Source organism: Tachypleus tridentatus, chromosome 6 (assembly GCF_004210375.1).
Source record: "Tachypleus tridentatus isolate NWPU-2018 chromosome 6, ASM421037v1, whole genome shotgun sequence".
Taxonomy (NCBI): Eukaryota; Metazoa; Arthropoda; class Merostomata; order Xiphosura; family Limulidae; genus Tachypleus; species Tachypleus tridentatus.
The window spans coordinates 53,689,419-53,715,405 of NC_134830.1; the positions used below are offsets into that span (position 1 = coordinate 53,689,419).

Sequence of the window (25,987 nt, forward strand, 5' to 3'; positions counted from 1 at the left end):
TTTTGGTTGTTTTCTATCTTTTTGATTTGATAAATTGTCCAAATTTTTTACTGTCACAAAATATTAATGATTTTTGTTTCTTTAATCCTTCCCATTGTTTTGTCACTATTAGGTTTTTGATTTTTGTTTTCTTCAAAATACTCCAAGGTTTCTTACCTACATACACTCAATAATATGTATTTTAAAAAAGAAAAAGAAAGATACACTCATTCTAGTTCCTGGTTATCAGGGCACTTGATTGGCAATCTGTATGTCACAGGATATAAACCATGGACTGAACATTTGATTATGGAGATGTTAAAATGTAATGATTAATCTTGCTGTTCACTGGTGAAGAGTAGCCCAAGAGCTGGTACTGGGTGGTGTTGACTAGCTGCATTCCTTTACCATTTCTAATTTAGGAATAAAACATACAATAGAAAAGACTGCAAGACATGAAAAAAATGTTAGAACACACACACACACATCTAAAACAGGCTTAGTATAGTCTGTACTAAGTTAGGGATGTTAGTGCAGATGGCTCTTGGATAGAGTTTGCAAAATGCAACAATCACTTGATTAGCATACCAGATTCCATAGTTGAGGTTCTGTGGTTTATTTCCAATTTCTGCTAAAATTTTTTTGCATTTTGAGGTCATGGTTGTATTATAAGAGATTTTCAAACCCAACTATTCAGTCTGACAAAAGTAGCTCAAGAGTTGGTTGTGATGACTAGTCACTTTCCCTAACCATTAGAGAAGAGAAGAGCATTCACTAGAGTGGTTGTTTATTATTGATTTGTTTGTTTCTCCTTTTGCATTGCATCCCAGTGCCTAATTATGTTATGAAAAACAAGATAAATTGAACCTAATGGGAGAAGTATTTATCAGGTCATCCCATAAGTAATGTCTGAAAATTTAATACAGAAAGTGCATCATAATTTCTGTTCTTTGTAGAAGGCTTTAATGACTAAAATATGTAGTAGGATGTGTATAAAAATGTTCAGACAAATAAAAGAAACTGATTCAACTCCACTTTTTCAGATCATTAATCAAATAAACCCTTATAAAGATACATGTGTCTGAGGAGCATATTAGGTATATAATGCTTTATGAGTTTTAAAAAAGGCAGTAGTGCAGCAGAAACTGTACAGAATGTTTAAGGTGTTTAGGGTGCAGAGTCTCAATGAAAGAAAATGTTGAAGGTGGTTTCAGAAGTTCAGATCAGGTGACTACAGCTTAAGTGATGTGCCACGTTCAGGTCATCTTGTTGAGTTTAATGATGACTTGCTTCTGGCTGCACTTGATGAATATTGTGCTGTAACAGTTGAAGAAGCTGAATTCAACCCATTCAACAGTTCACCATCATCTGCAACAGTTTGGAAAGATGTCAAAACTTGGAAAATGGGACCCCTTGATTTGACAGAGGCCACCCTAAGAGCAAGAGTGGATATGTGCACTTCTCTGCACTCTCGTGAATGTAACTCACGTTTTTTGGACAGGTTAGTGACTGGAGATGAAAAAATAGATATATTATAAAGATGTTAAGCAACAATGGCTCAGTGCAGGTACACTGGTTAAAGCATAGCCCAAAATGGACCTTGACCCAAGGAAAGTCGTGTTAAGCATTTGATGGGATATTATTGGTGTGATCCACTTTGAGTTGCTGTCACTCAATGTAATGATTACATCAGACTTCTATTGTCAGCATTTAGAATGCTTGAATGTTGCATTGAAAGAACAGAGGCCTACTTTGATCAATTGTAGAGGTGTTGTGTTACACCAGGTTAATGCACGGCCACAAACAGCAAGGATCACATCTGCAAAGATTGAAGAACTAGACTGGGATAAACTTCCACATCTTCTTTATTCGTCAAACCTTGCCCCATCTGATTATCATTATTCCAAAGTTTGCAGAACTATTTTAATGGAAAAGAGCTTGGAACACATGAAGATGTCAAAACTACCCTCTCTATGTTCTTTTCCTCCAAATCCCAAGAATTTTATAGGTGGTATTCAGAAACTTGTGGATTGTTGGCAGGAAGTAATTAATAATGATGGAACATACATTACTGATTAAATAACATTAAAAGTGTTTGAAATCCTTTTTCTTTTTCTGAACCTAAAATCGGACATTACTTGAGGGATGACCTGATATAAAGAATTAAGAATACATGTTAATTTTTAATAAAGTTGTTAATAGTTTATCATAAAAATGATTTTATTAGTGAGTGGGTGAAAATGTACCTCCCATTTTTTGTTACATTTCAAAATATTTATAACTTTAAGTTGTATTGCATTGTTTATTTTACTCAAATAGCTTGCAAGTTTTACATATGTATATTAATGATGCCAATTTGCATTGAGATGCTAAAATTAGCAGATATCTTAATTGGAAAAACTAGTTATTAACAGAAGGAAAAATTGTCTTTAACCTTTTCACTGCAGTTGAGACATATTTCCTAGCCCTCACAATGTGACTGGGACAAATGTTTCCCATTGTCAGTGCTGTTCACATCTTCCTCTGCTGGGTCAAGGTTCATCATATCATGACTGTCATTGCTAGATGAGGAGCTAGCATCCTCTTGTCTCATTACCTCATCATCATTGTATATTTTATCACCACTTGACTCACTTCCACTATAATCCGAGTCAAACACATCAAGCATATCTTACATAGTAATTAGGATTAATACTCTCAACCCTAACTATACTCTTAGTGACTTAGAATTATTTTATAACTTTTTACTTAATAGTATATATGTGTAATATTACACAACAGAGGTAATAATAAATTATTACTAGCCCAGTAAGAAGTATGCCTTGTTTTTATACTGATGCTACTGATGAAGTATTTTAATTAATAGTAGAAGATAGTTAATAACTTCAGCAGGGCTACAAGCAAAGGTGTTTAGGCCAATATAGTTTGATTTTATATACTTGTAGTTATAACTTACAAAGTCACAGTTGAAACGTAATTTATGTTGGACTGTTATGTCTGTCAACTTACACACAAACACACACTTCGTATTGGTGGTCAAACACCTACATTTGCTGTTGTCATTATGTTCAGAAAATGAAGCCAATCTCCTTCAAAACATTGCTTTCAATGTTCTCTTCATATTTAGTTCTCGCATATCATAAAGTTTCACCATTCTTAGTATTAATGTTTAAGATTTGAGTGCAATACACTCCTTCAGTTGTGGGTGTGTTATAAAAGTAACAACCAGTATTGCTATTTACTTAAAGAGTATATGTGTAATAGTGAATGCTTCTGATTGGTTGCTCTCGTTTTTTCTCAGTTCTAAATTAGGGACAGCCATGCTCAAACATTGGGTTCTTAGGCTTGGCTGTTTAGCTCTTATGTTGCATAAGATATTGTCAAGTTGACATAACCAGTACTTTTAGTTCATTGCATCATTGTAAAGCTGATTGAGGCAGGGATCTTTTTCACTTATTCTGTTTTAATTGGATAAACAATAGGGTGACAGCAATAGGTTATTTGAGACCTCATTCAAGTGCCTTGATCATTTTATAGAGTCATTATGTTTGTCCTGCACTCATCATATGCCAATTGAACGTTAAGCAGATGCAGAAGTTACAAGTGGTTCTATCTTACCTCTAGTTTTAAACACACAGTTTATTTCAGTCAAGTGTGAATTGTTGATTAACTTGATAGACATTAGAGGCTATTATACATTTTTATTAGTATAGTGTTATTGATGTTTGGTTAAAATTCTCTTTTGCTTGTTAACCACAAAGCTGCACAATGGGCCACCTGCACTGTGGTTATTTTCGTTTTCCTATGACAAGCCTCAAGTATTATTCCTTTCTTCTAATATGGGATTTTGTGATGTGTAGAAATTATCATTTTATCAGTTTACATCTATTTTTCAAAATTATGCTCTAAGACATCTTATATCGTTCATTGTTATATACTATTGGGGTTTTTGTACATCTCTTTCTATGCTTGTTTATAATCTTTTATTTTTATTTATTTGTGGAATCTAAGAAGTTTTATAAAATCATATTTTAAATACCTTATATCCCTGAGTACCAAACAGAGGCTGGTCTAGCCATTGCTAAGAGGTTTCCGAAAGCAGTGCTACATTTAGTAGGAAAATTATCCTTATTAGCCCTGAACACCAGTGAAGCCTATTATGAGTGATTTTAGAGGAGAGTGCCACTGCATCCAGTTCTCTACAGTCAAGTTCTTTTGTCATATGAGTACTCAAAAGTGGCTAATAGAATCTGATCTAAAAATGGTTTGAGACACCAAGATGTTGTAACTTTTATTTGCAACTGAGCTTTTTTGATCTCTTGCATCATGTATTTTTCCAACACAACTGGTGAACCACTTGTCCATACTCTGCATGCCCTATTCAGTATAGATTATATTTCTCTCTCATTTATCCTGCACTTTTCAATATATGTAATTCTTTGTTGTTTACAACTTGTCTGCCATCTGTTGAAGAATCTATACATTCTCTGTCTGTGGTAATGCATCCTTAGTCAAGTGAGTTTATTTGGCACTTTCAATGTTTTCTGTGTAATGTAGATCCAGAAAATTTTCTTTATTGCTGTGTTTTTTGCCTTTTAAATTTCAGGAACTTATATAAAGATGTCTTCAGCATGATCATCACATTTTCTGAATCTTCGTTTGTTCAAATAGTTACAATAATATTCAGAATATGCAGAGGTTTGATGACCTTACATTAAAATGATTTATTTACACCTCTGCAAGTTGTGACAACAATGGGCTGTATACATAGCATGAGAACTACATTTTAACATTGTTTGATGTCCATAAGTAACATAATGCTTCCAGAAATTGATCACTTTTGGAAATGATGTGTTACAGCCCTTTCTATTGCAAAATATTCATTTATTCAGATTATACCGATGTGTTCATGTCAGAGATTTAGAATTTCCAAATTGGTGATGTTTGTTGTGCTTAACAGTATTGTAAACAAAGGAATATGAACCAACTTATAACATCAAAACCATCTAGAAAGTGTCTTGCAGCAAGCTGCACCCTAACCACAGTAAGCAAAATGTGTTATTTTGTAACAGGCGAGAACCCACAAACACAAAAATTTATGGCAATGTTCCAAACAGCTAAATGCAACATAATCAAGAAAGATGTCCAATTCAAAGTTACACAGGTCAGGTGTACACAGATTGCTTCCATGGTATATCCATTTAACTTTTGCATATATCAAGAATCTGGAGAATTAAGTGGGTATTTGTACATTTTCACACAAAGACTCAGGCCCCCAGATACAGTGGAACTGGATTTCAGTGAGATCAGATTTGAAATAGCTGTGTGGGGAACTACTAGTAAGTTAGATGGCTTTTGGAACTCCTTCAAGGAGTAATTGGTGTGCAGTCTGTTGCAATGAAAGCTACTCTGCAGAACTATTATCAAGGCTGTGGAAGTTTCTCTTTAGTGAATGGATTACTGGTTAGTTCCTGATGAATATTTAAACACAAGGATACTTCTGAGTCTTTTAGATAACCATGTTTTATCTAATTACCCAAATGTGAATGCAAGAAGGAAGTAAAATTTCTTCTGTATATTAAGATACAACCAACGACGACTTTTAAAAAGAAAAAAAGGGGGTGTTAAATGTTAAACTACTTCTGCAATCTCAGAAATAGATATCTTAAGAAATTAACTAATGTATAATACTTAAAAGTTTATAAAATTTTGAATGCGAGTCACTAAATATGATGACATGGTATTTGACCAAGTGACCCATGCTGATCGAGTTAGTGGAGTACTAAACTGTTTTATTCATTTTGTGGACTTATAAGAAAAAAAATAATGGAATTATTCAGTTCAAAGAATTTGTTAAACTAAATGGGATGGATTTATTCCACTAAAGGAGGAGGTAGTATTCCCCCCAGTCTTGCAATTACGTTTTGATGTTAAAATATTAACAAAAAACAACAACAACAATATTCCTATTTGAATAATTTGTGAGTTGAAAACTCGCTAGTTCACACTCCATGTTGCCACGTGCGATTCAAGCTTTATGTGATGACTGTGCATTGTGGCTAGAATCTTGCAGCATAGTTCCATTCCAGAAGGCTCTGTTTTAATCTGTGTCAAACACACGCAACTCCTTGCTGAATGTTTTCCACAAGTTATCTAATGTACCAATAGTCCATTCATTGAAGATGAACTTCCATATCCTCTTCAGGTTAGAAGTTTCTCTTTTTTTTTTTTTAATTTCAACAACTCACAATAATTTCATCAGCCATTCTTAGCCTATTGTTAATTTTAATAACTCTTACATTTTCTTGGAGCTTTAGGGAGTTAAAATTTTGTAAATTTAACCCTCTGGTTCTGCAGTTGACAAACATAAAATGTAAGAATATTGTTACAACTCTCCCTGAAAACTGACCGAAGAGTATGCTGCTAAGACCAATTAAGTACACGTCTTTGGGCTCGATTCAATCATCCCTTTAATACCATTATTCAGTTTTCTTTATCTTGTTATTTATTAGCCAGAATTGTGAATGAAGTTTCTCTTAACAAAAGAGTAGTACAAAGGTTAGTTAATACTTTGGGTATATAAGCTCTCGTTGCTTTACGATTTTCTTTTGAAATGCATTATTATATCCATTTCTTTCAAGCTATAGCCAGGCGGATAGGTTCCTTGACTCGCAGTTTGAACAACATGGTTCGAATCCCTGTCTCACCAATCGTGCTCGCTCTTTTAGCCATGGGGGAATTATTATGTAACAATCAATCCCACTATTGCTTAGTAAAAGAGTAGCCCAACAGTTGGTGGTATGTAGTGATGACTAGCTGTCTTCCCTCTGGTCTTTCGCTGATAAATTTGGTATGGCTAGTACATATTACCTTCCTGTAGCTTTGCTAAAAATTGATTTTAAAGGACTGGAAAATTAAATTCTTTATTACAAATTTATTGGAAGATAGATCATAATCACATCCTTAGTTTAGCACACTCATTTTCCTTTTTGATTTTGTTAATACGAGGCTTAACGTCAGTATGGCTTTATTTTATCGATCTCCTAAAGTTCTGCAATGCTCGTGGTTTGGTTTCTTTTCGTGTTAGTCGAGTCCATTTTATAATGTCTGCGTAAATTTAAACTCAACACCACAGATGCAAGTACATTCAAATACGTGAATGATATTAAAAAAAAAAGATAAGTTAATTACTAACTATATGGTTGGTTACGTACTGGACCTACTAAGTAATTAGCCTGCTGGGCTGCGAATTGGAGGATCCAAGGTTCGAGCTGTAGTATGCCGCTAAACACACTTTGCAAATTTAAACTGTGTTTAAGAGTAGTAATCTAGGTGGCAGGTGGCACTACTGTCGTTCCTCTGGTCAGAATTTATAAAATAATTACAGTTACGCTTGAACCTTGGGAGGTAACTTACCTGGCTGCTTAGTTTTGTGTCCCCCATTTAGTCTGTGTGTGGTCAGGTTGAAAATACTGTGCAAGTGCTGATTGAATACTAAAACCTAGACTATGCTGATACACGTAGATTTATATTATCTGTCGGTAATCCAGAGCAAGACTAGTGACAGTTACGTAAAACAAATGTACACTTGTAGGTATATATATACAGCAGACTGATTTAAATATGCAATAAACAGAGTCCATTGAAAGAGTAAGTCTGTAACCACGGTGAATTTGATGATTTTTGAACCACTTTCTGACTCGAGCCGAACGAACAAAACATTTAACCAAAGTTCTGTCCAGACAGCTCAAGTCAGGTAGCAGTAATTACATATCTATCCTCTTGTCCTGTTAAGGTTATTACATGTCCATCTTCTTATCCTTGTTAAGGTAACATTATTTATCCTGTTGTTATTGTTAAGATAATTACATAACCATCTTGTTGACAGTGTTAAGGTAACTACATATCCATTCTGTTTTCTCTGTTAAGTTGACTACATATCCATCCTGTTTTCTCTGTTAAGTTAATCACAGATCCGTCCTGTTTTATTTCTTAAGTTAATTACATATACATTCAGTTCTCTCTGTTAAGTTAATTATGTGTCCGTCTTCTTGTCCCTGTTAAGTTAGTTATGTGTCCGTCTTCTTGTCCCTGTTAACTTAGTTATGTGTCCGTCTTCTTGACCCTGTTAAATTAGTTAATTATGCATTATCTTATCCCTCTTGATATGACGGCTCCAACTTTAATTCGTTATAGAAAATCCTGTCCGTATTAGCAACAACCTTGCTCAACCATGCTATCTTAGCTATCTTTAGTTACATATCAGTACGACTTTTTGTAATGCAATTTACTTATCTGTTGTTGAGAGCACTCAATCTATTGGAACTTGTTAGGTTCGTTGTGCATACCTTCAGTTTGCTCTAGTGTTGCCAAACAATCTAAAGAATCACCGTTTTCCAATGGATTTTGTACGTCAGGACTTTCTCTTATGATGGAAGGCTCTAGAATATTTCTCCAGGTAATTAATAATGTATATTTCTGAGAGCTCTCGACAGACGAGTTAATAATGTTATGGCTAGTTTCTTTAAGTTGGAATATTCATATGTCCCTAATCGTTCGAAGGACAATTTTCTTGTCAAGGAGACATTATCCCATAAGACGTCGTCTTTTGTTGTTATATTTCCTGCTGTTCAAGTTAACTGATGTGGATTAGATGTCACATCAATAGGTCAGAAAACAAGTCGTGCATCGTGTTAGTTACAGTTAGTTTTTCCACAAGCTTTAAGTTATCATACTAAACAAACATTTGTCGTTCTTATAAGATATTGTCTTTCCTCAAACGGCCGATTTTAGTGTCGTAGCTTACTGGTCAAAATGTGAGACAAGAGGTGGATTCTAGACTATAAAGCAAAACATCGAATACATTCTATACCTTTATATCTATTTTCATACAAGTAATACAGTTCATCCTCCCAAAATAATTACAAGTTAATGGACGAGGTTTAACTGCCTTAAACGATCGAATAAAACAGGAAACATCGCAATATAATTTCCAAACACGGTTGTTTCATTTGTTTTTTTCTTTAAGTGTTCAATGAGGAATATATTTACATCTACAGAAAGGTGTTTTAGAGCCTGAATATTATTTTTCTATGAGGAACATTGTCATTAGGGAAAGAATAGGTGGCAAATTCGCTTACACGAGCCTTTCAATAGTTATCGATAAAGACAGAAATAAAATAATAGTGAGTCGTTAGGTAAACTTGGAGGTTTATTGAAAATCGAATACCAACAACACGAACCAAGTAAGTGTAGTTAAAGGATAGAGCAACTCAGCATGATTCCGACTTCACTGCAGAGCTGTGAAGCCATATATTGAAGTCTGTAGTGATTACACAATAGTCACTTTCATGTTCTACTATAAAAGGAACTGTTTCATTGAAGAAAATAATAGTCAAAATAACACGTGTTTCCTAACAAATCGAATTCTGCCTTCTAGATCATTTAAATAATGATAACAAAAAATAACCGTGAATTAATAAAGATGATAGAAATTAACAACTTCGTGAATATCCGCGTCTAAGTTTGTTTTTCTTTCAGCTATTGCCGCTATATACGTGACCGTAAAGCTTCAGACTTAAGTGTGTTTGTTTGTTTGTTTTGAATTTCGCACAAAGCTACTCGAAGGCTATCTGTGCTAGCCGTCCCTAATTTATCAGTGTAAGACAAGAGGGAAGGCAGATAGTCATCACCACCCACCGCCAACTCTTGGGCTACTCTTTTACCAACGAATAGTGGGATTGACCGTAAATTATAACGCCCCACGGCTGGGAGGGCGAGCATGTTAGGCGCGACGGGGATGCGAACCCGCGACCCTCAGATTACGAGTCCCACGCCTTAACACGCTTGGTCATGCCGGGCCTTAAGATTGAAGTATCAAGCTTATTATTTCGTGTCATCCTAGTCAGTTATGCTTCAGTATTAAGTACAAAAGTTTTTTCCAAGTAAACGTAAACTAAAATCTGGCACGGTCAGATGGTGAGGGTGCTCGAATCGCAATCTGAATCTGAGGGTCGCGGTTTCGAAATCCCGTTACACCACACATGCCCTTTCAGTTGTGGAAACATTATAATGTGACGGGCATCCCAATATTCGTTGGTAAAAGAGTAGCCCAAGAGTTGGCGGTGGGTGGTGATGACTAGCTGCCTTCCCTCTAGTCTTACACTGCTAAATTAGGGACGATGTATGGCTTGGTGCAAATTTCAAAACTGGCAAATTCCAGATGCAAACTGTAACCGGTATTTTAAAATCCAATGCTTTGTGGGACAAAGTAGTTAATGTGCCGGACTGTGAATCTGAGGGCCCTGATTCGCGTCCCGTTCCTGAGACAGTGGGTGCGTTTAAGAGTGACGGTCAAATCCCATTAGTCGATTACCATAGACCAAGGGTTGGCAGTTGGCGCTGCTCTTTAACTGACATCCTTCAAATCTGTCAAATCAAAATTAAGAGACGGCGAGCCGAAATATCTAACCTTATGTAAGAAAAAGTCAAGACATGCTGCGTGTATGACGAAATGTTGTTCTCACCTTTAAAGCATTGCTCGATTTATTTTTGTGAAAGATGCTTGAGAATTTCATGACAAATATGGTTAAACACAAATTTGTAATTATTTCGCAAAGCTACACAAGAGTTGCTTGCGCATAGCCATATCTAATTTTAAACCGTTAAATTAGGACATGCTACTAGTGGACGTTACCCACCGCCAATGGGTTATGCTTGACTGCCCGAGTGATGGGATTTGACCATTTGCGAAGCAAATTTTTTAATTTTATCACTTCGGTTTGTTTTGAATTTCGCACATAGCTGCACGTGGGCTATCTGCGCGAGCCGTCCCTAATTTGGCAGTGTAAAACTAGAGGGAAGGCAGCTAGTCATCACTACCCACCGCCAACTCTTGGGCTATTCTTTTATCAACGAATAGTGGAATTGACAGTCACATTATAATGCCCCAACGGCTAAAAGGGCGAGCATGTTTGATGTGACGGGAATTCGAATCCGAGACCCTCAGATTACGAGTCGAGTGCTTCAACCACCTGGCCATGCTGGGCCTATTACTTTGGCAACGGAACTCAAACCATGAACTCTCATATTCATAGGCTGAGTAAGTTACCCACTAGATCCCGGCTGGTTAAAAAAAATTAAATAAAAGAAGAAATCAATACACAACCTTTACGTCTGTTACACGTACGTTTTCCTGCTTCGTGACAAACCCTAACACAATAGAACTAACTCACAAGAATCTAGCGTGTTTTTCAAAAAAAACCCTTGATAACCTCATGTGTATCTGAAAATTAGACAATTCTTTATCGGCAACCGCGAATGATAAAACTAATAGTAAGGATCATAATTATCAGTGTTGTCATGGTTTCTGCTTGGTTCACTTTAACAACACAAAATTGTGGAAGTGACGAAGTGAATAAAAATGGTTTCTAGTGAAGAAAAAGGAAGCGGGTGAAAAATGGCTTTAGGTACAATGTAATTATATAAGTAAAAACGGAAACGAGTGTGTGTTTTTTTCTTTTAGCAAAGCCACAAAGGCTATCTGCTCAGCCCACCGAGGGGAATCGAACCCCTGATTTTAGCGTTGTAAATCCGGAGACATACCGCTGTACAATGTAATTATATAAGTAAAAAAGGAAATGGGTGAAGAATGGCTTTAGGTACAATGTAATTATATAAGTAAAAACGGAAACGGGTGAAGAATGGCTTTAGGTACAATGTAATTATATAAGTAAAAACGGAAACGAGTGAAGAATGGCTTTAGGTACAATGTAATTATATAAGTAAAAAAGGAAACGAGTGAAGAATGGCTTCAGGTACAATGTAATTATATAAGTAAAAACGGAAACGGGTGAAGAATGGCTTTAGGTACAATGTAATTATATAAGTAAAAAAGAAACGAGTGAAGAATGGCTTTAGGTACAATGTAATTATATAAGTAAAAACGGAAACGGGTGAAGAATGGCTTTAGGTACAATGTAATTATATAAGTAAAAACGGAAACGAGTGAAGAATGGCTTTAGGTACAATGTAATTATATAAGTAAAACGGAAACGGGTGAAGAATGGCTTTAGGTACAATGTAATTATATAAGTAAAAAACGGAAACGAGTGAAGAATGGCTTTAGGTACAATGTAATTATATAAAAAAACGGAAACGGGTGAAGAATGGCTTTAGGTACAATGTAATTATATAAGTAAAAACGGAAACGAGTGAAGAATGGCTTTAGGTACAATGTAATTATATAAGTAAAAACGGAAACGGGTGAAGAATGGCTTTAGGTACAATGTAATTATATAAGTAAAAACGGAAACGAGTGAAGAATGGCTTTAGGTACAATGTAATTATATAAGTAAAAAAGGAAACGAGTGAAGAATGGCTTCAGGTACAATGTAATTATATAAGTAAAAACGGAAACGAGTGAAGAATGGCTTTAGGTACAATGTAATTATATAAGTAAAAACGGAAACGAGTGAAGAATGGCTTTAGGTACAATGTAATTATATAAGTAAAAAAGTAACGAGTGAAGAATGGCTTTAGGTACAATGTAATTATATAAGTAAAAAAACGGAAACGAGTGAAGAATGGCTTCAGGTACAATGTAATTATATAAGTAAAAACGGAAACGAGTGAAGAATGGCTTCAGGTACAATGTAATTATATAAGTAAAAACGGAAACGAGTGAAGAATGGCTTTAGGTACAATGTAATTATATAAGTAAAAAACGGAAACGAGTGAAGAATGGCTTTAGGTACAATGTAATTATATAAAAAAAAGGAAACGGGTGAAGAATGGCTTTAGGTACAATGTAATTATATAAGTAAAACGGAAACGAGTGAAGAATGGCTTTAGGTACAATGTAATTATATAAGTAAAAACGGAAACGAGTGAAGAATGGCTTTAGGTACAATGTAATTATATAAGTAAAAACGGAAACGGGTGAAGAATGGCTTTAGGTACAATGTAATTATATAAGTAAAAACGGAAACGAGTGAAGAATGGCTTTAGGTACAATGTAATTATATAAGTAAAAAAGTAACGAGTGAAGAATGGCTTTAGGTACAATGTAATTATATAAGTAAAAACGGAAACGAGTGAAGAATGGCTTTAGGTACAATGTAATTATATAAGTAAAAAAGGAAACGAGTGAAGAATGGCTTCAGGTACAATGTAATTATATAAGTAAAAACGGAAACGAGTGAAGAATGGCTTCAGGTACAATGTAATTATATAAGTAAAAAAGGAAACGAGTGAAGAATGGCTTCAGGTACAATGTAATTATATAAGTAAAAACGGAAACGAGTGAAGAATGACTTCAGGTACAATGTAATTATATAAGTAAAAACGGAAACGAGTGAAGAATGGCTTTAGGTACAATGTAATTATATAAGTAAAAACGGAAACGAGTGAAGAATGGCTTTAGGTACAATGTAATTATATAAGTAAAAAAGTAACGAGTGAAGAATGGCTTTAGGTACAATGTAATTATATAAGTAAAAAAGGAAACGGGTGAAGAATGGCTTTAGGTACAATGTAATTATATAAGTAAAAACGAAAACGAGTGAAGAATGGCTTCAGGTACAATGTAATTATATAAGTAAAAAAATAACGAGTGAAGAATGGCTTCAGGTACAATGTAATTATATAAGTAAAAAAGATTTCCTTATTGAAATTATTTATATATATAACCAATACACGTGCAGGATCCCATATGTAAATACAAGTATTGAAACACACACATATCTACACACTTGTATGCACTTTAATATATGAATTAATATTTTAAAAAATTCAATAACTTAGAACTTTTATGCATTTGTGCTTTTGATGTAACTACTTCGTGCGTATTTGCTTGGAAAATGACTAACGTGGCACAACTAACGTGGTGGGCGGAGCACAGATAGCCCATTGTGAAGCTTTGTATTTAATTCAAAACAGCATCAACGATAGTCCTTACATAAACCCACGATATGTTTATCACACTTACAATATATTCTATTAGGGCACCATGCAAAAACAAAATCATTTCTCTAAATTGATTATTATCATTAGTGTGCTCATTTTGGCTTCTTTTAACATTAACCAAAATAAGTCAGATTAAAGTTGTATTAGGGCACAAAAATGGAAAGTTATGGCGTATGTATTAGTACATGTGTATACGTGCGTATGTGTAGGAAAAAATATGAGCACGAAATTGTCTCATATAAGTATTGTTGAATAACAAACAATCAAATCAGAATGTCGACAGTAAAAAAAACAATTGTTTCCAGCAATACTTCAATTTTTTGGTTTAAAATTCGGTTTATTGGACAAAGTTCTACCTGTAATTTACCTGAACAACTAACTACACCAGTAACAACTCATATCCAAATTTCCTTCCCCAGGGATGGACATCTGTGCTCTGTTCAGCACGGGTATCGAAAACCGGTTTTTAGCGTTGTAAGTCCGAAAACATACCGCTGAGCCACTGGGGGGCTGTGTAAGGACTATTTTACAATCAACACAAATTTCCAACAAAGATATTTTGTGTAGTCAGAGAAGGAATATTGTGTTGTAGATGAAGTAACAATAACATATTTATTGCATAAAGACTGTAATAGATAATTTAAACGATTTCACATGAAGGGCAACATCAATAAGAGTTGGAAGGAAAGATTATAAAACGTTAAGACGCTGTAGAAAAAAAAAGGTCAAAGAGCAGAAGTAAAACTATATTATAGAAGGTGAAGGAGTTGTGGTAAGTTTAGTTTCGTTTTGAATTTCGCACAAAGCTTCTCGAGGGCTATCTGCACTAGCCGTCCCTAATTTAGCAGTGTAAGACTAGAGGGAAGTCAGCTAATCATCACCACCCACCGCCAACTCTTGGGCTACTCTTTTACCAACGAATAGTGGGATTGACCGTCACATTATAACGCCCCCACGGCTGAAAGGACGAGCATGTTTGGTGTGACTGGGATTCAAACTCGCGACCCTCAGAGTCGAGTGCCTTAACCGCTGGGTCAAAGTGGAAGGAAAGGTCAGAGATTAGCCAGTAGAACGTGAAGACGGGGGAGGAGGAATATCAGAGATTAGACAGTAGAACGTGAAGACGGGGAGAGGAAATATCAGAGATTAGACAGTAGAACGTAAAGACGGGGAGGAAGAAAGATCAGAGATTAGACAGTAGAACGTGAAGACGGGGAGGAAATATCAGACAGGGGAGGAAATATCAGAGATTAGACAGTAGAACGTGAAGACGATGGGAGGAAATATCAGAGATTAGACAGTAGAACGTAAAGACGGGGGGAGGAAAGCTCAGAGATTAGACAGTAGAACCTGAAGACGGGGGGAGGAAAGATCAGAGATTAGACAGCAGAACGTAAAGACGGGGAGGAGGAAAGATCAGAGATTAGACAGTAGAACGTAAAGACGGGGAGAGGAAAGATCAGAGATTAGACAGTAGAACGTGAAGACGGGGAGGAGGAAAGATCAGAGATTAGACAGTAGAACGTGAAGACGGGGGGAGGAAATATCAGAGATTAGACAGTAGAACGTGAAGACGGGGAGGAGGAAAGATCAGAGATTAGACAGTAGAACATGAAGATGTGGTGAGAAGAGAGACCAAAGAGCAGACTAATAATAGGTGTAAGTAATGTATGGATAAGAGAATGTAGATGGTAGAAGCTGTGAGAGGTGTTAGGACTAAACAGAAGGCCTGATAAGGAAATAATACGTTTGTAGAAAACGAAATTTTGCCAGGAATGAACATTTTTGTCACAACAATTAATAAGAACAAAAGGTCAAAAGTGAAGTCCATCACTAGCAAGTTTATTAAGAATTTTCCTAAACTTAATGAGAGGCTTGTTTTGGATATTTATGGATTAAATGTTGACGTGTGAGACGTGTTTGTTACATGTGTTAAAATGCAGTGTTTTATTGTTTATGTGCGTGATTTATTTGTTAAAGTAATGTGTTTTATTTTCATGTATGCGATGTGTTTTAGTGTTTGTGACTGTTGAAGTAACTAATTTATTTGCTAACGCATATGATTTACCTGTTACGTGTGTTAAGTATGTCGAAGTAATGGATTTTGTTGTTGACATATGCTTAATGCTACGTAGTTATTTCACGTTTTAGTATTTTGAAATAATGAATTTTATTGTTGATGCTTGTTACACATGTTAAGAATATCAAAGTAATGGATTTTAATGTTAACATATACAGCGTATCTCTTGCGAAATGGGCCCGGCATGGCCAAGCGTGTTAAGGCGTGCGACTCGTAATCTGAGGGTCGCGGGTTCGCATCCCCGTCGCGCCAAACATGCTTGCCCTTTCAGCTGTGGGGGCGTTATAATGTGACGGTTAATCCCACTATTCGTTGGTAAAAGAGTAGCCCAAGAGTTGGCGGTGGGTGGTGATGACTAGCTGCCTTCCCTCTAGTCTTACACTGCTAAATTAGGGACGGCTAGCACAGATAGCCCTCGAGTAGCTTTGTGCGAAATTCACAAACAACAACAACTCTTGCGAAATGTGCATGCATTTATACGAGTAAATGATGTATTTTGTATATATATATATAATTTATTTACCTTAATTTACATTTGAAAAAACATTAACTGAAAGCCTTAATGAATGTAAAGAATCAACTTATTATAATGATGCCAAAAGTAAAAAATAAATAAATAAATTTGTTTTTTATCATCAGAATTATAATCACCGAATATTTATCCACATTATTCAAAGCTACACCACATTCTAACACAGAAGACGGTGTTTGTTACAGCCATGCTACAAAGACATACTCTCTCAATAGAATTTGTGATGTATACACTTCAGATGATGGTGGGAATTTGAATGTCCTTGTGGTCAGTCGCCGTTAGAGGGCTGCACAAAGTGGATAATCCGGAAGCAGATCACGTAGTATCAAACAAGATACAAAATAATTAACTGCACGTTCAGTACTCTGACCAAGATTAAATAAAGGCAGAGCTTCGAGGTCTAGTTAGTTTAATGTTATTAAAATTAATAAGGCATATTTAAAATTGTTTTTTAATTTTAATTTTATATATTTTATTTGTTTATTTTACGCGTGTTATGTCATAAACCAATAATATACATCCAATCCTGAGAAAAGATTCGCGTTTCCTGTAAAAACAATTTACATAAAAAACAACACTAGTTCTTTAGAGCAATAAAGAACCGTGTGTTGTTTTACATTTTATATCCAGATTTTTTTCAATAATACAACAAACTGTACAATGCAAATAAACGTAAAACCAAAATATAATGTAACGTCACGACGAAACGTCGGGGAATGATTAATTTCAAACTTCAGTTAGGCCCGGCACGGCCAGGTGGTTAAGAAACTCGACTCATAATGTAAGGGTCGCGGGTTCGAATCCCCGTTACACCAAACATGTTCGCCCTTTCAGCCGTGGGGGCGTTATAATAATACGGTCAATTCCACTATTCGTTGGTAAACTAATAGCCCAAGAGTTGGTGGTGGGTGGTGATGACTAGCTTCCTTCCCTCTAGTCTTATACTGCTAAATTACGGAAGACTTGCGCAGATAGTCCTCGTGTACTTTGCGCGAAATTCAAAACAAACCATTTTTTAATTAATAAAATACAACAGATGTCTGGTATTAGTTCAGAAATTACGCCAAATTTGTTTTGTTTTTTTCATTCCAAGTAGATTTTAATAAGAAAATATTTTCTAAAAAAAATTGTTTTATTCAAATGAGAGCAACAATAAGTGTAAAAGATATTTGCAGTGTTATGGTGTGTTTTTGTTTCTTTTAAAGCAAATTTTCAAATCGAAAACGAATTTGTCAATGCGATAAGCCTAATACCAGTTTAGTGTTGGATTTCTGTGTTGTCAGGAAAGATGTTTCCAATTCAAATCTTTTCAGGCGCAGTTGAAGGTTTTGTTCCGTTGAAATTAAATATTGTCATCTGTTTTCGAAGATGACTTTCAGATACGAACGTATTCATAATATATTCTATATTTTATAATCCAGGTTCAGTAGCCAAGAAACAGGATTTGTTCATGTTTTTTGTTGTAATTACTTTCAACGCAAGTAGTGTAAAAAAATTTGGCTTGTTTTTTTTTTATTTCGCGCAAAGCTACACGAGGGCTATCTGCTCTAGCGATCCCTAATCTAGCAGTTTAGGACTAGAGACGGCTAGTCATCACTACACACTTTCAATTCTTGGGATACTCTTTTTCCAACGAATAGTGGGATTAATCGTACCATTATAACGCCCCAACGTCTGAAAAGGCGAGCACGTTTGGTGTGACGGGAATTTGAACCCGCGACCCTCACATTAGAAGTTGAGCGCTCATATACTGGTCATGCCGGGTCAGTTTGAAGTTTCACTTCTTCACACATCTTCAACCAGTAACGAGCAGTGACAGTTTTCTACAACCGCGACAAAGAAATGTTAACCTTTAACAATATACAACAACCAGTAAACACAAACAAATCTTTCCTACATATATCGGTATTCTATCGTCATAGGAAAACACGTGTCAATATTTACAGACCACCTACAAACACATTTAAGTTTCATTAAACAACTTGCAAGCTACGTCAATTTTCCATAACTGAATACGAATGCATGTCGAACTTCCATAAAACACCTACAACACCGATATTATATCGACTTTCAGTTATTTAAGATTCATACAAACACACTAATCTTCAGTAGTAAAAAAAAAACACGTATTAAGGCGTTATATTTCAATACGTATAAAACTACAAACGTGTTATACGTCAATTGTATTGAAATATATAAATACAAAGAAACCTTTCACAACCAACGATAAACGTGTATCATGACCTATAAATTTATGAAAGAAAATTCAATATTTTAAAAGTTATTTATTCTTTCATAACTTCCTTCGTCAACTTCAAAATGTCTTTTTCTCTAATACCTTCCCCTCCCTAAACATATAATGTGGTAACCCTCCACACTCTTTCAAACTTGCACGTCAGTTATATATATTCATAGCATACAAATTATTAGGCATTCCCATATTTGTAAACAAAAAATATTCGAACTTAAAATATTCATTCAATGGTTACTATAGAGATTCGTAAATAGTGACGTATTTGTTTCTTCTATGAGGGTGTGACGTGATTGGTGTAAGTTTTTTACTCTGATTAAAGAACTCCACCCTGCTCGACACTGATCTGATCATTATATTTCCATAAGTCACGTTCACTCAGTCATCATCCACCAAATGTGGTATTGGAGATAATCATTTAAAGTGTGTGTACATATATGGGCGGGTTTGATTTTAAAGATTTTCATATTACACTCTTGTTTCAATAACTTAACGTAAATATATATCTTTATCTTTTTCTTGCTAAAATTTATGGTAAAACAAATTTTTTTTTGGATATTTGAATTTGATTTATCCATCATTCAGTCACACCTGTGCAGATTAAATACAGACGACAGCTAGCTAACCTTGCATAATCGATTAACATGATTAGTCCATCCTTCTTCTGGGACACTTCCGGCTCTCAAGTACTGAGCACGTTTTTCCAGTAACGGGACTAGAATCCTGAATCTTCATATTAACAATCCCGGCTACATTGGAAGAAAAGAAAAAAAAATACTGTAACTTAGTGATATGATTTAGAAGATATACGATATATATATATATATATTTAAAATAGCTTCTGAGAAATCTTCACACAATCCAATAACATTTAAAAATTATTTTTCCGTTTACCACTACTTTGTTTGATTCGTTAAAAGTTCTTCATATAAGATTTTTAAATTTTATTTTGCAAGCTTCTGATTCGTTGATTATGATATGGGTAAAACGTTTAAGCTCGTGTTTTTTAAACACTTTTGTTGCACATTAATTCCGTAACAAACTTTACATCAAATCTTTCTTCCTTTTTATCAAATTCAGTTTATCAAAGGAGGAATTTTTAGTTCAATTTCTGTTGAATTTCACTCTCATTAGTTACGTGTGCTTTTCTAGGGTTGTTTGGCTAATTTTATATTAGAGCAGTGGTTCCCAACCAGGGGTGCTCCACCCCTTGGGGGTGCAAGATAGCGTTCCAAGGGGTGCGAGATAACATTTCAGTTTGTTTTTTTTTGTTTATATTAAGGGTACTGTCCTATGTATTCTAAAAATTACGTTCGATTTTTATTTCTTATTTTTCTTGTTACAGACGTAGCTTTTTACCTTGTTACGATAAACTATTGTTTCTACCGTCACCGGCGCAGACCGAAATCTTAATGTACAACTGTAAACAAACAACACACGAAACGTAAACGCTTGGGTGCACAGGTAGACTTGCGGATATCAGCAACAAAGTATCATGCTTTAAAAAACTCCTAAGAAATAAACAGGAACAAAAGGGTCATTAAATATAAGTTGGCTTATGAACATTTAAACATTTCAAATTCAAAGAAATTTCATTTCATGCATGGATGAAAATTTATTTTTTTGTAGGTTATGTCGGGTTTATGCAACTTCTAGTTTGTTGCAATATTTTTTCTTTTCCAAATGTTTTGTTTTTGTTTATATATCATTAAAAACTAATTATAAAAATTTGTTTTGGCTACCTTCACCTTTATTCTTAAATAAATAATTACTATGGGGGTGCGAGAACATATTAAAATTTTTTAGGGGTGCGGGGCATAAAAAGGTTGGGAACCACTGTTTTAGAGCAACGTCACATTTGGGCTACTTGTTGTGTCCACTGCGGAGAATAGAACTCCGTATTGCAGTGTTGTGAGTTCGTAAACTTATCGCTGTCCCACCATAGGATGGGACGTAACATGATGCATGGTGGTCAGAATTTAATGCATACTTATACTGACCAAAGTTGGTAAAACGAAGATTTCCGGTATTTGAATGCTTACACTGTAACCTTTAAACCTAATTTCAGTGACTATGGCTTTTCGAAAAGAAACAGGAACTCCTTCCTCCAGACTGGATACCAGTGACTTGCAGACCGAATATATATTGATATACCAAAATCCATCTGCTTGTACTGAAATCACATGTTATATGTTTCTGGGACAGTTGGTTTCCAAAAACAGTTACCAATTTAAAACACTGACTGTCGTTGTCTTTCATCCATTGCCCGTATCAGTGTTGAAGGCTATAACCACAAAGATTGTTCATGCTCTACATACCAAGCGTTAAAGTAGATATGTTATTCTTCAATATGGCAATGTCGAGTCTCACATCGCTAACTTTATCATATTGAGACAAAGAAGCTTATCTTACACGTAATCCTGACCTAGTATTCTGGGCCTCGTAGTTAGAGAGCGCTAGACTCGAAATCTGTTAATCGGGTTTCGAATACCTGCTAACCGAACATGCTAGCCATTTCAACTGTGGGTTCGTCATAATATAGTATTATTTTTCATTGTTAAAAGAGTAGTCTTGTACCAGTGGTACAAAAGTATGTATGTGGGCTCACATTGCTAAAATTGGGTTTCGATACCCGTGGTGGGCAGAGCACAGATAGTCCATCATGTACCTTTATGCTCAATACCAAAACAATAAATCAATAAATAAAAAAAGAGTAGCCCAAGAGTTGGCGGTGGTTAATGTTGTCTCGCTGCCTTCCATCGAGTCTATCACTGCTGTCTTCCGCTGGTACAGCTATAAGTCTACGGATTTATAACGCTAAAATCAAGCGTTCGATTCCCCTCGGTGGACTCAGTAGATAGTCTGATGTGGCTTTGCTGTAAGAAACACACACACACACACTATCACTGCTAAATTAGTGACAGTTAGCACAAATAGCCTTCGTGTAGCTTTGTACAAAATTCAAAACAAAAACCTAACATTCTATAAATTTCTGGTTCCTCGGAAGAACGACCACTACGTACAACACTTCCAACCAACAGCTGTTTGCAATTCATAACACGACACCTGCGTTTCATCTATCTGGTAAAAGGAAGATTACGAAACTATAGAAAACATTGATCGTAGTAAACAGCTTTTTGATCCTCAGTTTAAACCATGGTTTAAGTTTGTTTGTTTAATCCAATATGAATTAATAGGCTTGAAGGAAATAAATTCTCATTTCTTTCTGAACATCCTTCATATAATTTTCTATTCATTTGATGTATAAAATGTCGACAAAAATTACTTTGGATATAATTTTATTCTGTTGTCCACGTGCTTCAACAGTTTTCTACGTCATGAGAGTTGTCGAAGTTTATATTTCGATGCTAATCGTAATTCGTGTTTTAGTTCGAATATGCAAACTAACATTAAATATAAAAAGGTGAAACTGAAAATACATACATGCTTAATCCTAAATTATCAGAATAAGGCCTACCTGATTGCAAGCGACGTTGTGTTAATAACTAGCAATTCTTTTGTAATGATATTGTTATTTCTTGTATTCTCATAATTAATAGAAACTTTTGGTTGCAGTAATTCATGTAAGCCTTAAATTTAATTTCTTGTAAGCACGTTTTCTCAAAAAGCAATAAACAAAGTGCTTAGCAGAATTCGTTTTGCGTTGTCGTTTCTAAATAGAATGATTCACATAAAAACTGGTAGCACCTCTGTTGTTACGTTAGGCGATTCGAATAAAACTGTCATTTTTGTCGTACTTTACTTGAAATTATTTCATATATAATTAAGAATTAAAAATATCAAACAGTTATATCTATAAACTTAGTTAAAATATCTCTAAAACCGTCTTAGGCTAAATTGACACTTTAGTTTTAAAGGTAAACAATATTCACTGAATACTTTGATAATGCTATATAAATACAAATACTCGAGATGCAACCAGGCATATATTGAATCAATCACTAGATGACTCTGCAGTCGAATAAAAGAAAACTGTATTGGTAAAGGCCTTCATCATCAGAATTACCAACCACTGTCTTAACAAATTCTAATTCAGAGGTTGGCACATAGGATCACACAGAAAAGTTGTAACAGTTTTCAAACGAGTCCCAAAACTCGATACCCAGAAGAAGAACAGTAACTATTGGAAAACGCTCAAGTTTTGGGTTTTGTTTGAAAACCTCTGTCTAAACTGATATGACGTTACGCCTCCTTTCAGTTTGTTCCAAATCATCCTCCGTGGCTGGAAAGATTTCCAACCTGAAATTCCGAGATATTTCAATGTTAAGCTAAAAAAATCATATCTTAACTGGAAGATGAGCGCACTGCCACCAATTCTTCAGTTTTCAAAATGCAGAGCAGAGAAAGAAAGGGGGGACTGTATAAAATCCTATACTGTAGAATGACAAGATAACAAAGGTTAAAGATCACACGTGAAATGATAGTTTTTTGTTTAAAAAAGCGCCATTTCATATGGATAAAACATTTCTCAGAAAATCCTCCTTTTTTTCTATGTTTCTCGAGTTCCCGCTCTTGACGGTGAAGAAAGACTATATTACGACATCTTGTGCCAGTACAATGTTTGCAGTGCTCTTTTATTTGCAGATTTTCCTTAGTTATCTCGTTATGTTTTTTTGTAGAAAAAGTAAACATAATTAAAGTGAAAGGAAAGTGCATGGATATAGTCATTAAGTACTAAAACAAATTAGGTTTGATAACAACGAGGTATTAAATAAACAAAACAGCTGGACAGAAATAGCACTGTGAGTTATAACATTTTGTGTAACATATTGAAACCCATATTTACTCACCAACATTCAATGCAATACAGTGAAACCGATAATTACTCACTAATATTCACTGTAATACAGTAATACCTATAATTACTCACCAACACTCACTGTAATACAGTGAAACCTATAATTACTCATCACCTTATTTCATCACATTTCTCAATATATAACCAGTTATTAAACTAATAATACTGTTTTTTCTACTTTTGGCCCTCTCCCTGGAGGATCAGCAGTTATCTTGTGGGTTTATAAAACAAAAAATCGGGGTTCGATGTCCACAGTTGGAGAACCCATAAAATAAACCCGAAAAACTTGTATATTTTTACAAACGGATGGCCCAGTCAGTAACCATATAGAACGAATATGTTCGATGACTGGGAATCGAACTCGCGATCCTCAGGTTTCGAGTCGAGTGCTACAAATCGCCAGTATAATAATCAGAAAATTCCAGAGTTCTCTCTTCTTTTTCTTTTTGTCTCAAATATTTGGAAATCCATTTAACTTCCCAAGTTTGATATAGGTTTGTATAATAAAAAATAGTAGTATATGACAGTTGCCATGGCAACAGTGAAGTGACGTCTTCATATTTAAACATATCACAAAGCTTATTAGATATATATATATCATGAATAATGGATGACTAGCCGATCAGATATACGGGTGCACGTATTCCAAGTGTTTCTCTTCAGCGCATTAGCGGTCCACTTGACTGTGTCGAAAGTTACTGACACACAATCGCGTTTAATGTCTCTTCGTGTACGATGAGTTTTGTATTTTACAATTCTGACACACTTACGTAAACTTGTTTGGCTATACGTTTGGGACAACGATATGTGTTATGCTGAGAAATGAAGATTAAACTTTCATTTCACCACGTCAAATAACTTTTGGCCTAAAGTGTTTTCAATAACCCGTCTTATTCTAGAATTACTTCTGTGTGGTTTGAGTTCGTTTTAGCGCAATAAACCAATAACATTCTTTGGTAGATTATTTAGGCAGAGTATTCATGATAAAACTTCGTAGAATGGACGGCAACTGCCTGTTGTGGAGACACACGTTTAGAGGACGACGTTTCCAAAGTCTTCCGTCTTTACTAATTACACTCTGTCCGCTGCGGAATCAAACCCAGGATCTCAGTGTTTTAAGTACGTAAACGTACCGTTGGTTCACAAGGGGAGGGCCTGTAGTGCAGAAACTTAAAATAATGTTTTCCTCATTTTGTCGTTAAATTTATGCATATCTATGTACACACATACACATACCATATTTAATTTACTGACATAAAGTACCATTTTTTTTAAAAGGTGATATTTATATTTGCTAGTTTCTAATAGGACTTTTCAATTTAAATTAATACCAATTTTTTATTTCTTTTTTACACAAACGACGGGAGATGGAAACAATTCGCTATCAGGTAAAGATGAATTCATAACGAAGTCTGTGACTTACCGACTCTGGATTAGAAAGCCTTTAACATGCACTGTGAACAGTTCGAAAAGCTATATGAGTTACTGTGTACGAAAGATTGGTTCGTTCGGTCTCCAAGAACTTTCACTCCAACCGTGTTTTTGGCAAAGTCGAATTCAGCCAGAAACAAACACAACCTGCACATTTAATGTTTCTCAAGGACATAGGTACGTCTTTACACTTTCCAAGTTAAAAAGCAGACAACATCAACTGCGCACAATGGACATAATGACTTATACCAGTTTTCACCTGCGTACCTAAGGGCGGAAAAAAAATAAATAATAATTTTACTGCCATCTGTTGACAGATTATAAAAACATACTTTGTCTTTATTTCCTTCTTATAGCTACTTCAAAACTGACGATCGTTACATCAGTCTCTTACCTGACCGAATATTTTATCCACTTCCAAACTTATTTCATGTCTTTCGTGTAATTATTAAACATTTATTTAACATTTTGACCTACTTATTATTTGATTTTTATTCATCTTCTGATTGCTGAAATGTAATCAATTAAATTTTTTGTTTTTGAATTTCGCACACAGCTACTCGAGGGCTATCTGCGCTAGCCGTCTCTAATTTAGCAGTGTATGACTAGAGGGAAAGCAGGTAGTTATCACTACCCGCCGCCAACTCTTGGGCTACTCTTTTACCAACGAATAGTGGGATTGACCGTCACATTATAACGCCCCCATAGCTGGGAGGGCGAGCATGTTTAGTGCGACTGGGATTCGAACCCGCGACCCTTGAATAACGATTCGAACGCTTTAACCAACCTGGCCATGCCGGGCCATTAATCAATTGATAATGTAGTCATCTATCTCTCAAGAATCTGCTAGGATTCAATAAATCGATGAACTATGTACTCACGTTTGTTTCTTTCGCAACGAACGAATGAAATCGTACGGAAGAACAACCA

The 25,987-nt window shown here is 35.2% G+C and overlaps 1 long non-coding RNA gene across 1 annotated transcript; it reads right to left on the bottom strand.

Annotated features, from left to right (window-relative positions):
• Nucleotides 1-260: 260 nt before the first annotated feature.
• On the bottom strand, nucleotides 261-25,190 carry LOC143252532 (uncharacterized). Its single transcript, XR_013029039.1, has 3 exons — nucleotides 25,050-25,190; nucleotides 19,434-19,556; nucleotides 261-392 (listed from the first exon to the last, which is right to left on the bottom strand). It is a non-coding gene; the product is annotated as an uncharacterized LOC143252532 (long non-coding RNA).
• Between the last annotated feature and the right edge of the window lie 797 nt (nucleotides 25,191-25,987).